The sequence below is a fragment of the Juglans microcarpa x Juglans regia genome, chromosome 7D (assembly GCF_004785595.1).
Source record: "Juglans microcarpa x Juglans regia isolate MS1-56 chromosome 7D, Jm3101_v1.0, whole genome shotgun sequence".
Taxonomy (NCBI): Eukaryota; Viridiplantae; Streptophyta; class Magnoliopsida; order Fagales; family Juglandaceae; genus Juglans; species Juglans microcarpa x Juglans regia.
In genome coordinates this window covers 8,216,118-8,232,043 of record NC_054606.1, presented here as the reverse complement: position 1 = coordinate 8,232,043, position 15,926 = coordinate 8,216,118, and the positions used below count along the sequence as shown (strand labels likewise).

The 15,926-nt window shown below is 41.1% G+C and overlaps 1 pseudogene; it reads left to right on the top strand.

Annotated features, from left to right (window-relative positions):
* Positions 1–14,727: 14,727 nt before the first annotated feature.
* Positions 14,728–15,416, top strand: LOC121239149 (annotated as a pseudogene).
* Positions 15,417–15,926: the final 510 nt, after the last annotated feature.

The window sequence follows — 15,926 nt, the reverse complement described above, 5'->3', positions numbered from 1 at the left end:
TTGAGGAGGCCTTAGGCATGTCCAACTTTGATTGGATAAACTTAGTGGCTAGCCTTCAGCTTTGATACAAAGGAGGCATATGCTCTCTAGGTCTATTGATGACATTTTGTACTCATTATTATTATTTATATAAAATACTCTTTATAGATCTTAGTCCTTTTTATTCAGGAATACTTTTCATTTTGATGCAAAGATGAAGAGATGAAGAAATTTTGATTTAGGTAATGATATTATTGTTTCTTATTCGAAATTATACTCCTCATTTGACGGCAAAGGTAAATAGTTTGATGGCAGATTACAGGATTAATTCCATACTATTACTTTTTTATCGGATGACATACATTCTTTGATGATGAAGGGTAGTTACACACTTTACAATGACATCTTTCAACGACTATTTTATGACAAGCTAACTGCAGTATTTTGCCTAAAGAATCAACATGTATGTTATGTTAGAAATATTATGTCTATGATTGGATTGTTTTCAAGAACTTTGTACTTTATTTTACATTATATATAGTCTTGATAATGTGGAACTTCAAACGTTTTTCTTCATTAACTCTATGTTTATTATATTTCTTTATAAATTAATCATACTTTTCCATAATTTACTAAATTTGTAGTTCTCTAGGATTGTCTAATAATGTAGATTGATGTGCTTTTAGCAGTGTAGCAACAAACTTTGTAAAGATTAATGACATAAGATACTTGCTATGTTTATGTATTTTATAGAGCAAGGTAAACTTATTCACGTTTCTAATTGATCTATTTTGTATTCTTTGAGGCAATATTTTTGAAATGCATATTATGAGAAACTTTTTTTTAACAGTCAATTACTACTAAAACTAATACCATAGCAGAAAATTTCCCATATTTTTTTTTATTACTAGTTTTTTCCCTCCTCCACCTCTCCTCCACTCCTCATTTCCCTCATCTTCTCCACTCTTCATCCTCTTCTCCACCGCTCTTCCTCCCTCCACTCTTCTGCTTCTCTCTTCCACTCTTCCTCTCCACTTCTCCTATCTTCCTCCTTTCCACTCTTCTCCTCTTCTCTTCCTTTCCTTTTCTTTTCCTCTCTTTCTTTCCACCTCTTTTTCACTCCTCCTCTCCTCCATCTCTCTTCCTCCCTCCACTCTTCCTCATCTCCTGCTTTCCTCTGCTTCTCCTCTCTTCTTTATCTTCTCCTCTCTCCCTCTCTCCACTCTTCATCATCTCTCCGTCTCCTACTCTATTCCTCCTCTCTTCCTTTCTTCCTCTCCACCTCTCTTCCTCCTCTCTCCTCTTCCTCTTCTCCTCATCGCTTCCTCATCCTCATCCTCATCCTCCTCTTCCTCCCCTCATTCTTTCTTACTACTACACATTTCTTCCTCCTAGATATACTATTTGTATGTTATATTTTTAAACAATATATTATTTCTTTCTCAATCTTTACTGGTTTTAAATTTTAATTTCCAAACCTTGAGATTTGTTGAGGAGGTTTTAGGCATGTACAACTTTGATTGCATAGACTTAGTGGTTAGCCTTCAGCTTTGATACAAGGGAGACAGACGCTCTCGAGGTCTATAGATGACATTTTGTACTCATTATTATTTTTTATATAAAATACTCTTTATAGGTCTTTTGTCGTTTATTCAGAAATACCTTTCATTTTGATGCAAAGATCAAAAAGGATGAAGAAATATTGATTTAGTTACAGATATTCTTGTTTACTATTTGAAATTATACTCCTCATTTAGACGGTAAAAATAAATAGTTTGATGGCAGATTACAAGATTAATTTTGACATATATTCTTCGATGATGAAGGATAGTTACACACTTTATTATATTGACAACTTTCAATGACTATATTATGACAAGCTAACTGCGGTATTATGCCCAAGGAATCAACATGTATGTTATGTTAGAATCATTATGTCTCTTATTGGAGTGTTTTCAGGAACTTTCTATTTTATTTTACCTTATATTGTCTTGAAAATGTTGAACTTCAAACATTTTGCTCCATCAACTCTAGGTTTGTTATATTTCTTTGTACATTCATCATATTTTTTGATTATTTGTAAAATTTGTAGTTTTCTAGGATTGTCTAATAATGCAGGTTTTTCATGCCGGTTGATGTGCTTTTAGCATTATAGCAACTAACTTTGTAAAGATTGATGACAAAAGATACTTTCTATGTTTATGTATTTTATAAAGCGAGGTAAATGTATTCATTTTTCTTATTGATCTATTTTGTATTCTTTGAAGCATTATTTTTGCTATGCATATTATGAGAAACTTTTTTTAACAGTCAATTACTGCTAAAAGTAATATCATAGCAGAAAATTTCTCATATTTGTTTTTCCAAGTTTTTTTGTTCCTCCTCATCTTCTCCACTCTTCCACTCATCCACAATTCCTCCTCTCCTCCACCTCTCTTCCTCCCTCCACCCTTCTCCTCCTCTCCTCTTCTCTCTTCTCATCTTTCTCGTCTCCTCCACTCATCCTCTTCTCCTATCTTCATTCTCTCCTCCACTCTTCCTCCTCTCTTCATTTCCTCATCTTCTCCACTCTTCCTCTGCTCCACCTATAATTAAATATCATGTGGTCCAAACCTTTAAGTTTTCATCATCCACTAATCATCTCATGACGTGATATTAGATGATTGAAGACTATCTATTATATTTCACTTATGAACCTATAATCTAATGTCATATAATAGGATGATGAGAGGATGATGAAAAAATAGATGATGAATATATTTTTTCTTATACTATTTATATTATAGAACTTATTTGCAAATATAATTCTTCTTCAAACATTTATATGTATAATTAATAATTAATAATTCTTCTTCCTCCCCCCCTCCACTCATCCTCCTCGCCTCCACTCTTCCTCTTCTTCTCTCTTCATTCTCTCATCTACTCTTCTCCTCTCCTCCTCTCCTCCACCTCTCTTCCTCTCTCCTCTCTCATCTCTTCCTCTTTTCCTCTTTTCCTCCTCTCCTCCACTCTTCCTCCTCTCTCCCTCTCTCCACTCTTCCTCATCTCTCCGTCTCCTGCACTCTTCCTCCTATCTTCCTTTCCTCTTCTCCACCTCTATTCCTCCTCTCTCTTCTTCCTCTTCTCCTCATCGTTTCCTCTTCCTCTCCTCCTCTCTCCTCTTCTCCTCTCTTACTAGTACACATTTCTTCCTCCTAAATATACTATTTGTATGTTATATTTTTAAAAATTATATTATTTTTAGTTGGATGTGATTAGGCTTTTAGTATTTATTTCTCAATCCTTAATTTCCTCCTCTCCCTTCTTCCTCCTCTCCTTCACCTCTCTTCCATTGTCAACTCTTCCCTCCCTCCCTGCTCTCCACTCTTCCTCATCTCGTCCTTTCATCCTCTTTACCTCTCTCCACTATTCTTCATCTCTCCCTCTCCTCCTCATCCTCTCTCCTCTTACTACTGCACATTTCTTCCTCTTAAATATACTATTTGTATTTTATATTTTTAAAAATTATATTATTTTTGGTTGGATGTGATTAGACTTTTAGTATTTCTTTCTCAATCCTTAATTTCCTCCTCTCCTCCACCTCTCTTCCTTCATCTACTCTTCCTTCCCTCCTCTCCACTCTTCCTCCTCTCGTGCTTTCCTCCTCTCTCTTCCTTCGTCCACTCTTCCTTCCCTCCTCTCAACTCTTCCTTCTCTCCTCCTCTCTACCTCTCTCCACTCTTCTTCATCTCTCTCTCTTCCACTCTTCTTCCTCTCTTCCATTCTTCCTCCTATGTTCCTTTCCTCCTCTCATTCTCATCCTCCTCTCCCTTTCTCTTCTCCTCCTCGCTTCCTCATCCTCATTCTCTTATTCTCTCTTACGACTACACATTTTTTCCTTCTAGATATAATATTTATATGTTATATTTTTAAATATTATATTAGTTTTTGTTGGATGTGATTAGACTTTGTTCTTTCTCAATCCTTACGGGTTTTAAATTTTAATTTCCAGACCTTGAGATTTGTTGAGGAGGCCTTAGGCATGCACAACTTTGATTGGATAGACTTAGTGGGCTAGCCTTCAGCATACAAAGGAGGCAGACGTTCTCTAGGTTTATAGATGACATTTTGTAATTATTATTATTTTTTGTATAAAATACTCTTTATTGGTCTTAATTCTTTTTTCAGGAATATCTTTCATTTTGATGCAAAGATGAAGGGATGAAGAAATGTTAATTTAGGTAACTAATATTGTCGTTTTCTATTCGATGATGAAGGGTAGTTACACACTTTATGTATCTTATTGGATTGTTTTCAATGAATTTTTATTTTTTTTACATTTTATTGTCTTTATAATGCGGAAGCTTTACATCTCCTATTGAAATGTTTTCATGAACTTTTCATTTTATTGTACCATTACTATGACAACCTTCATTAACTCTAGGTTTTAGATCTCTTCTAATAGTGCAGGTTTTCCATACCGATTGATGCGGTTTTTGCAATGTAGTAAGGAATTTTGTAAAGATTGATGACGAAAGATACTTGTTATGTTTATGTATTTTATAGAGCAAGGTAAACGTATTTAGATTTTTTTTTGTTGATCTATTTTATGTTCTTTGAAACATTATTTTTTCCCTCCTCATCCCTTCCTCATCCTTCTCCTCCTCATCCTCTCTTCCTCATCCTCTCCTCCTCTCTTCCTCCCTCTACTTTTCCTCCTCCTCCCTTGCTCTTTCCACTCCTCCTCTTCTACCTTTCTTCCTCTCTTCCTCTCTCCACTCTTTCTGTCCTCATCTCTTTCCCCTCTCATCTACCCTTCCTCCTCTCCTCCTCCCTTCCTCCTCCTTCCCTCTTCTCTTACTATTCCACATTTCTTCCTCCTAGATATACTATTTGCATGTTATATTTTTAATATTATATATTTTTGATTGAATGTTTTTAGACTTTTAGTATTTCTTTCTCAATTCTTATGTTTTAAATTTTAATTTCCAAACCTTGACATTTGTTGAAGAGGGAGAGACTTTAGGCATGTACAACTTTGATTGAATACTTAGAGCTCATTTGGATAGTGAGATAAGATGAGATGATTTTAGATAAGTTGAATAAAATATTGTTAGAATATTATTTTTTAATATTATTATTATTTTGAGATTTGAAAAAGTTGAATTGTTTATTATATTTTGTGCAGAAATTTGAGAAAATTGTAATGATGAAATGAGTTGAGATGAGATCGTTTCTCTATCCAAACAATCTCTAGTGGCTAGCCCTCAGCTTTGATCCAAATGAGGCTGACCCTCTCTAGGTCTATAGATGGTAGTTTGTATTTTCATTTTGTTTGTATCAAATACTATTTCTAGGTCTTATCCCTTCATTCAGGAATGCCTTTTATTTTGATGCAAAGATGGAAAGGATAAAAAAATTTGATTTAGGTACTTATATTGTCATTTTCTATTTTAAATTATAATCCCCATTTAGAGGGCAAAGCATGTATATTATGTTAGAAGCTTTATGTTTCTTATTGGATTGTTTTCAAGGACTTTCCATTTTTTGTTACATTTTATTGTCTTTATAACGTGGAAGTTCAAACGTTTTCCTTCATTTAACTATAGGTTTGTTACATTTATTTGTAAATTAATCATACTTTTTCATTAGTTGCAAAATTTGTGGTTCTCTAGGATTATTTAATAATGCAGGTTTTCCAAGCTGATTGATACAATTTTAGTATTGTATCAATGAACTTGTAAAGATTGATTCCAGAACATAATTGCTATGTTTATGTATTTTATAGAGTTAGGTAAACATATTCAGGTATTTTTATTGATCTATTTTGTGTTATTTTAGGCATTATTTCATTGCATATTTTGAGGAACTTTTTTTAAACAGTCAATTTCTGCTAAAAGTAATATCATAGAAGAAGATTTACTATATTTTTTTTACTACTAGTTTTTTCTCTCCTCTGCTCCTTCCTTCCTTATCCTCCTTCATTTTCTCTTCCACTCTTTCTCCTTCCATTCTCCCTCCTCTCTTCTTCTCTTCCACTCTTCATCTTCCTCCTATCCTCCACCTATCTTGCTCCGTCGACTCTTCCTCTCCTCCTCTCGTCATTTTTCCTCCTTTATTTCTCCTTTCATTCTTCCTCCTCTCCTCCTCTTCCTCCATCTATCTTCCTCCACTCTACCTCTCATCCTCTCTTTCTCCTCTCCTCGTCGCTTCTTTCTCCTCATCATTCTCATTCTCTCCTAGATATACTATTTGTTTGTTATATTTTTAAATATTATATTATTATTGGTTGGTTGTGATTATTAGACCTTTAGTATTCTTTCAAAATTCTTAAGCATTTTAGATTTTAATATCCAAACCTTGAGATTTGTTAAGCCTTAGGAGACAGACACTTTCTAGGTCTATAGATGACATTTTGTACTTATTCAGGAATACCTTTCATTTTGATACAAAGATGAAGGGATGAAGAAAGGTTAATTTAGGTACTGATATTGTTGTTTTCTTTTCAAAATTATAATCTTCAATTAGACAGCAAAAGGTAAAAGTTTTATGGCAGATTACAAATTAATTTCGTACTATTACTTTTTTATTTGATGACATGTATTCTTTGATGATGAATATACTATGACATGTATTGTTGTTAAAAACTTTACCCTGACAGCTTTCAATAAATATACTATGACAAGCTAACTGTGGTGTTCTACCTAAATAATCAGTAGGTATATTATGTTAAGCTTTATAACATAATATTAACTCTAGGTTTGTTATATTTCTTTATAGATTAATCATATTTTTCTATTAGCTATAAAATTTGGAGTTCTCTAGGATTGTCTAATAATGTAGGTTTTCTGAGCTGGTTGATGCGGTTTGAGCATTGTAGCAACGAACTTTGTAAAGATTGATTATGGAAGATATTTGCTATATTTATGTATTTTATAACACTAGGTAAACATATTCAGCTTGTTGTATTGATCTATTTTGTGTTCTTTGAGGCATTAATGGTTTTTGTATTACATATTATGAGGAAATTGTTTTTAATACTCAATTACTACTAAAGTTTTTTCCCTCCTCCTCTCCTCCTTCCCCTACTCGTCCTCTCCTCCTCTTTCTAATAGTTCTCTGAGGCATTATTTTTGCATTACATATTATGAGGGCTTAGCCTAAGGCATCCCGGCCTCTCTTCCTAAGGAATATAGGCCAGTTCACTCCACGACCCAAGAAATGCCTCTATATAAGAAGGGAAATGTTCATCTGATGGAATTGGCACTGGCAGGGGCGTCCGAGAGTGCGCTTGGCATCAAGTCTTTCCTTATCGAGGTCCAACACTTTAGAGCTGCCGGTTCTGGAGAGAGTACTTACACTTCCAATGCCCTCGAATCACTTTGAAAATTCTGGAGCACGTGATCCACTCTCCCCAATTCCTCCAAGAAGCCGTGATTCTAGGCATCATCATGTCTCCGTGGACTTGTCAGTCTATGAGGATGACGAGAAGATCGGGAAAGCCAAGCGCCATGTTCCCACAAATTTGCCTCACTCTTTGCTACAATGTTAGCAAAGGAGACCGGGGAGCCAATCGCTTCTCCCCAGACTTGACTTATCCCTCACATCAGGCCTACCAAGCCAACAAAAGAAAAAGCAAAAAAAAAAATATACTGAGGAAAAAATAGCGAAGCGAAGGAAAAAGATAGAAAGATAATTTTATTAATAATTCAAAATGTATATAAAGCATGAGCAAATAGCTGCAAGGGCATCCAAAGATACTCGGTCAGAGTTCTTTACAAGAAAAGGAAATAATGTGTCTAATTTTACAAACAGAGCCGCATGAACAAAAACTAAGGTACGAGAGCATTAGGATTTTGCTTGCTCATTGGGGTCTGGTGCTGGCGCATTAGGACCTAGGTCAGGAGCTTCAGAATCGAAAGAGAAGGCATCAGGAATCATGTCCCTACCCAAGGTGTAGCCATGCTCGAGCACGTTAGGGTCTAGAGGGAGGTCACGGGAGTCAAAGGCTCTTAAGTGTGCCTTTAAGGCTCCTGAGGGTTCTCCAGGATGTGATCCCACATCCTTTTGAGGCCTTCAATGTATTTGTATAACCAAGCCTGGTAGTGGATGAACACATCTGACCTTAATTGCCCTGCTAAATGGGGGAACAACCTCCTGAACTTGAGATGGGTCACTCTGCAAATCTTCAATGACCACTTCCTAGGCGTCCAACCTCTTCTCAACTCCCTTTAAATCATCGGATGCTTAGTTGGCCCTCCTCTTCTCTTGGTCGACAGCAACTTGGGCGACTGCCAACGAATCTTCCCATCCTTTCAAAGATGTAGAAAGGGATTGGCAGTCTTTATCCAACCGCTCAAGACGTTGGGCCTCAGACTCTCGACTGCCCCTCAAGTCGACATTCTCTCACTACAACTAGCTCAGTGATTCCTCAAGTGTCACGACCTTCACGGTCAATTCATCAACTAACTCCTCGGTCGAGCTCCTTGTCGTCAATGTAGCAAGGACTTCATTACGAGCCAACTTGGCTTGCCCATTCGCCCTCGACTCTTTTTGTGAGCAAGATGGACTTTCACTTGCTCCACTTCCAGCCACTCCTTCTCCTCTCCCCCAAGCACATTGCAGGGCTTGGTGCACCAGCAAGTGAAGGGCCTGGTTCTCTCATTCAACGACTTCTTGGTCGGCTACAATGAAGGCAGTCAGCAAAGATGCACCCTGTTGGCAATAAAAGAAAAAATGGGAATAGTCAGCGTAAACAACAGAAAAGAACAACCAATGAGAGAGACCTTAGAGAAGAAGCCCGTCAAGGATTCGGTCACCCGTTTGAGAGACTCTGCTCGAGCTCTTCCCCTATATGATTGAGTGGAGAGAGGAACAGCCTCCACAGAGCTCACTTCAAGGGATGGCCGACTAGTTACCCCCACATCTCCAACGACGCCCATGACCCCCTCGGCAGGGCTGATGGAAGGCGGGGAGAGAAGGTGGCCCTCGGTGGCAGAAGAAAGTTCTTCAGCAGGACTTTGAGGCCCCTTCTCTCACTAGAGCTTTGGAAACTATCTCTCTTGCTCCTCGCCTCCACAACCGCCTCAATTTCGACAGCTGCTGAACCAGTGACAAGCGTGGGAGCAACGGCCGGCCGTCTCGTGGTGGCAGGAGTAGGGCCTTCTGGTGGCCTTTGGGCGCGGAAGGGCTCAGAGTAAGGCAACGCCTCCATACTTGGACTTGAACCCCTTGAGTGATCCTTAGCAGCACCCTCGAAGACTTGACCCTTGATGGCAGACTGTCCGGTCGATAGGGAGGAGAAAATCATCTCCATGTTCACCTCAGGAGGAGGCTCCACCTATGTTGACCGATGGGAAGCTGGTTCCAAAAGTGGCCCATAGAAGTACGTTGAAAGCATATTTGCCCAACGAGACAACCTGCGCGGGCCCATCGACGGGTTGGAGTAGCAGGAACAACAATCGTATAGGCTAGGTGGTCAAACTGGCAGTGGAAAGAGGAGCGACTAGTGCCTCTGGGACAACAAGGCTTTTTCCTCCCTGGCTATGGACTCAAATGACGGATGGATGGGGTTAGCTGTGGGGGAGGCACAAATGGTGGAGGACGTCGTACCTCAATCAGTGTCGAGTAGGGATGGGCAAACTTTCTGATTTTCTGACTCCGACCGAGTGGCTTACAATTTGTGATGAACTCTAAAAGGTGGCTAGTGGCAACCTCAGCTGATGGCAGACGACGGGAAACTAGGGGAGGTGAACTTCACGAAGCATAGTGTGGACTGTGGAGACAAAGGGAACTGGGGAACTGTTATGCGAAAGTGAGGGGAAAAGAAGGGGGCCCCTTCTCAATGAAACAACGTCCTTCTGCAAAGTGCGTTTAGTTTCCCACTACGTTTTGGATCCACATGAGTGAATCAATGTCGTTCCTTAAAGTGGAACGGCGTCGTTTCGATGCATTATATTTTTAAAATAAATATTGGAGTTTGAAGTTCGGAGCCCACATGGGTTCCGACTCCGTTTTTGAACTCCAACTCCAAATTCTGCAAACTCCGGCATTTAGTTTCCCCTACGTTATGGATCCACTTGAGTGAAACGATGTTGTTCCTTAAAGTGGAATGACGTTGTTTTGATGCATTGATCCTTGTCGGAATTCGGTCGGAGTTGGAAAATTAGAAATTTTGCCCACCCTCACTTAGCACTGATTGAAACACGACGTCCTCCACCATTTAAGCCTCCCCTACAGCCGACCCCATCCATATGTCATTTGAACCGACCGAGTAGTTAGGGAGGAAAAAGCCCTGATGTCCTGGAGGTACTGGCCTTCCCAAAGGCACAGACCGTTCCTCCTTCCGCGGCCAATTTGACCACCTAGCCTGTCACGGTCGAGGTCCCCACTGAGCCAATCTCGCCGATGGGCCCTCGCAGGTTTTCTCGCTTGGTAAATATAATCCCTCCTCCACATCTACGGGACTGTAATCGAGGGTCAAGTCTTCGAGGGTGCAGCTGAGGATCACTCAAGGGGTTCCAACCCAAGCATGGAGGGGTTGTCTTCCTCGGAGCCCTTCCACACCCAACCACCGTTGAGATCTCTATGGCCTCGACCGAGGAGCCTGTCGGGAGAACCTCTAGAAGGGAAGGGGTGGAGTCAAAGTTAGACGTGGTTCCTGACCTTGCCGTAGAGAAGATGGTTGCTACTCTCTCCTGTGTCGGTTATCGATTCATCAGCTGCCAAAGTTGAGGTGGTCGTGGAGGGGCGAGGAGCAAGGGAGATAGTTCATAGAGCTCCAGTGAGAGAGGGGGGCCCCAAAGTCTTGGAGGAGAACTTCATTCTGTCACCGAGGTTGGCAGGGTCATGGGCATCATCGGAGATGTGGGGGAACCAAGCATCCCTCGAAGTGAGCCCTGTGGCCTCTCTCCACTCGTTCACAGGGGGGAGGAGCTCGAGTAAAGTCTCTCAAACGGGTGACTGAATCCTTGATGGGCTTCTTCTCCTAGGTCTCTGAGGTCTCTCACATTGGTTTGTTCTTTTCTGTTGTTTTATTACTTAAGAGTCTTATGCTAACTATTCCCATTTTTGCTTTTATTGCCAACATGGTGCATCTTGGATGGCTGCCTTCATTGTGGACGGCTAGGAAGCCATCGAAGACAGCATGCACTGAGAGGATGCTGACTTGAGAGGCTGTCACTCTGAGGCCCAGCAACTTGAGCAGTTGGAGTCCCTTTCTACAGCTTTGAAAGGAAGGGAAGACTTGTTGGGCTTAAAGATGCCGCCGACCAAGAGAAGAGGAGGAGGGCTGACCAAGCATTTGACGATTTCAAGGGAGTTGAGAAAAGGCTAGATGCCCAGGCAGTGGTCATTAAAGATCTGCGGAGCAACCTGTCTCAAGTTTAGGAGGTTGTTCCCTGCTTTGCAGGGCAGCTCTAATCGGCTGTTTTCGTCTGTGACAAGCCAGAGCTGATCTCACTCTTCATCGTGGTGGAGGTAAGGGTAAGTCGTCAGGTCAGGCCAGAGCTAATCTCACTCTTCATCGTGGCGGAGGTCGGGGTAAGTCGTCGGGTAGCCGAGGAACTCGACCCGCTCTCTGTTGCTAGAGGGTAAGTTACTAGGCTGTTTGAGACTGGATCCTCTCCCGTTTGTTGACACTCAGGAGGAAGGTAAATGTTGGGCAGCTGAGGGCTAGCCCGCTCTCCATCGTGAGAAGGATAGGGTAGCCTTAGGCGTAACTCATCCCTTTGGTGCCTAGCAGGGAGGTAAGTAGTCATCGATGGAGATTTTCTTTGATGGAGATTACATTGATGGAGATTACGTTGGTGGAGATTATGTTGACATAGTTTATGTTGATGGAGTAAGGATTTGAGGATTTGAGATTGGCGAGACACATTTTATCCATGAAAAAACCACATTCTTATTAACAAAATTTTCACTACCGACATAGAAATATAAATTACAAGTCATAAGGTTCTTTCGTAGTGAAACTCTACAGACGCTCTGTGTCCTGTGGGCGTGGACCCCTCGGTTTCAATTCCTACGTGTAACACTCCCGCGCTAGGACCTGTTCGCCTCGAATTTCTCTCATCCCCTGAGAGGTCGGGAACTTCATCTTCAAGTGATAGGTCGATGTTACCACCCTTAGGTTGTTGAGGGTAGGTCTGCCGATTATGGCGTTGTATGGCTAAGGAGCCTTCACCATCAGGAAGTCAACCATGACAGAGGCCATCGAGAGGGAGCTGCCTGCCAAGATGAACAGTGTGATCGTTCCAACCGGCTATACCATGTCCTTGGACCTTTCAGCGGCATGGGAGCTGGTTGGAGTTGGGAGGCCTTTATCCCCATCTGTGTAAAAGCTTCTGAGAACAGCAATGACTGGTCAAGGTATAAGTGCGGATTCACAGATGATTCTCAACATAGAAAAAATCTTAACAAGTCTGATCACCATTTATAGAAGGATTGAATGGTGGATTGATCATCGACTCAAGCACGTATTGCTAGCTTCACATTACAACATGTCTCCTGAAAGGTCAATAAAAGCCCCCCCCCCCTCCCCAATGTCTAGGAGTAGAGAAGAGAACACCTTCAACTAACAAAGCACTTATTTCCTGCTCTTCCTACTTGGCCAAGATGTGTGAAACGGAACCTTCTTCAAAAATTTCTCTAAAGGTGGATAATGGGACTACTGGTCTGTTGCTTTGACTTTTTCTTTTTCCAACTACTGTGACTAAAGAAAGCAAAGAAACTCAGCTTCTTGCAGGTCCCAATAAGCGAGTCATTTTGGTCTACTTGTCAAGTAAAGCCTCACTTTTTCAGTGAAGACCAGAACCGATTCAATCAATGCGACTTTGTCCCACCAATCAAAAAGGAAGGAATATTCTGAGGCGGGCAAGGAAGGAAGAGGCAGGATATGTCTAGAATGTAGAAAGAGAATCTTCTCATTCAGAAAAGGCCCCTTTAGCCCACTCTTTTTTTACATAGCCAACTAGTTGGTGTACTCTCCCTCGACACTGACCCGATAGAAGTCAAGCCCTTTGTCTTAATAAGAATGGTCTCGATCTTCTTCTTTCTTAACATTATTGTAAACCATTGGATCCTAGTCGTCTTGTGTGGAAGGAGCCAGATGACAGAGATTGCATCCGACCACCCGATCGATGAAGACTCGAACCTAACCACCCCGCTTTTGGAGATGATGGAGACTTTACTCGACGTCTTGACCCATCCATAGTCTGCTAATCTAATCCCAATGACTTTGATCCTGACAAGCTTGGATAGGACTATATATCTGTCTTTTGTTTGTTACACAACACTGAATGTACAGTTCCTTTGTTCTTCTGGCTATGGTTTTTTCTATTCTGATTTCTGATTTTTTGATTTATGGTCTGGCCTTTCTCTTCTTTAGGTGGAGTATCTGAATGCGAGCCTTGTTCAACTGTGCCCACAGACCTGTAAGCCCTCGAGGCAAGGCGAAAAGGAAGAGATGCTCTGGCCTTCTTTGGTCTTGAACTCGTTCCCCGCTCGAGAATGAATGTTGGAAACTCTTCGATGACATGTTCCTTTGAGTGCACGATTCCTTAGTTGTGCCTGTTTGGTATTGAGCTCTTTGATGGCCTTTCTTTATCCGTTCATGCTAAAAGAAAAGGTAGTGAGTGGAGTCAGGCACAAAGCGATCCTCAGTAGCTAAAAAAAAGCCCTGTTCGATCTCCTGTCGAAATGGTGACTCACCTGCAACATAAGTTTTGCAAACCTAGGTTAATTCAACTTTCCACTGGACGAAGGCAAAAAAAAAAAAAGAGATAGAATACGACGGTTTTTCAGGCATATGGAGAATGACACGATCATCTAGCCTTGGTCCTCTCATCATCTGATTCCTGAAAGGCAGAACTGAAGAATGCACTGCTTGGGACTGGGCACGACCCCCTCTTCTTTCTTTAGACTCTCATTTTTTGTTTTATGGATGTGGATTGAGCATTTTGTTGAGAATTGTTTTTGTGCTTGTTAACCTTCTTCTTTTTGACTGGACAATTGGATGCGCGAATCTTGCTCTACCACCCATTTCTTTAAAAAGAAAGAACTCTAGTGAATGACTAATAGGAAGTGCCTCTGGTATTTCAGTTTCGACATGGCCTTGATCTTCTGGTGAAATGGCAGTAATGTGAGCCTTACTGAGTCTGACCGAGGATACTGAGTCTGACCGAGGAGAAGGACATCTATCTATCTTGGCTGTCTAGCTATGACTAAAAAACCTACTTGTGACAACTCGACACTGGAAACTTTGATGATACTCTTTTTGCCAGCACACGACCGTAAGCTGTCTTTGCTTATTTCCTTGCTTAGCTACCCTCGAATGGTTTGGTACACGCTTGCCGGCCCCTCACCCCTATTAGTTAGTAAAGCTTGGATGCCGCCTATTTACCGAATCATGATTATTTTGAGTCCTATTTTTGCAAACGAATAGGACGGTGCTGATTCCGATGTATTCGATTTCTATGACATTAAGTCTACCTTTTCTTTTTTCTTATATATGACCTCTTGTACAGTCTTTTTTTCAGGCATTAAAACTAACCGATTTCATCTTGATTGAAATCCTGGCGATTATACCAAACAGTTCTTCCAGCGAAGTGGTGTAATTTAAGCCCTTTTCGGCACCAAGACCCTTTAGAGAGAAGGGCGTACTAGTTCTGGAGAGCGAAGACTAAAGAACCTACTATAAAGATAGGGTCCCGGGTACTTATTCTGACTGAAACAAGGCCAACTGCAACTCGATTGGAGGAAAGGGCTGCAAGGTGACTCCCTCTGTTATTCTTCCCCCGGTCTTCGGCCCTAGCTGTATGAGGCAGAAACTCGTCTCAAGTACGGTTCGGAGGTCGGGCCCCACCCCAGCAGTAATGCTGCGGCTTAGGTCAACTAACACAAAGAAGATACAGTTCACTCAACGATTGCCTTTGGGTTCCTAACTCTATATGGGGAAGGAGCGTTGTTGTTTGTGAGGTCTCGATCATTTACATGGACCCACTTTTCATTCCATTTGTGGCAATTTTATGATCAATAAACCGTCCCTAACGAACAATCGGCTCATGTTTGAGCATGATGAATCACTTCGTGCCGACCTGTTGCCAATAAACTTTCCGGCCTCATATGAGAATGGAAAACTGGTGCATTTTCTGCATCAGTGGATGAAGAATCGTGAACATAAGAATTTCTGGTTGACCATGTTCCCAGAAAAAAGATACTTTCAAGAAACTACAAGCACGACTAAAGTGGCTATACATACAAATCCATTTACGGATCTATATGCTTCAATTGGAACTGGAAGTTCCATAACAGGCGGCTGGCATACCACCATAATTAAACTGCCTTTTCTTTTTCTTTGTCAGATAGGATTTATGTTGGCTTCGTCGGGAGGCTCACGTAGTTTGTTACGTCAGCTCCAAAAGGATAAGTTGCATTGGAATTGAGAAAGTTCTGTGGAGTTCATAATTGCATAAAAGGAGTCAAAGTAGTGGATGCGGCGCGTCGAGGCACTTCTTCAATGGTCCCCATCCGCCCAGTTTATGAGCCCCTTTCCGATTCCCTCACCCAATCTCATGAGAAGCAAGCCCAGCAGGCCCTGCCTTAACATGTCCCCAGACAACTAGCCCTCACCAGGCTGCTGGCATTGCTAAATGCTCCGCCACGAAGCAAGCTCTCCCTAATACGACAGATGCGGAAGTGGCTAAAGAAGTCGGACAAATAAAGTAGTTGGGCAACTATATGCACGAGGGTACATTTTAGTATTCTGGGAATTGGCAACATTGACAGAAAGAGGAAGAAAATGAGTTAGGAATAAACTTTTTTAGGTGCAGCTATACTAAAGTAAGTAGTCGGCCTAACCTTCGGTTCCCGTAACCAAGTTTTTCTTTCTCACTACTTATGTACTTTTTCTTACTTAATCCATACTTTTGACTTTTTCTAAGTGTGGGGCAAAGCAAAGGACGCCCTCT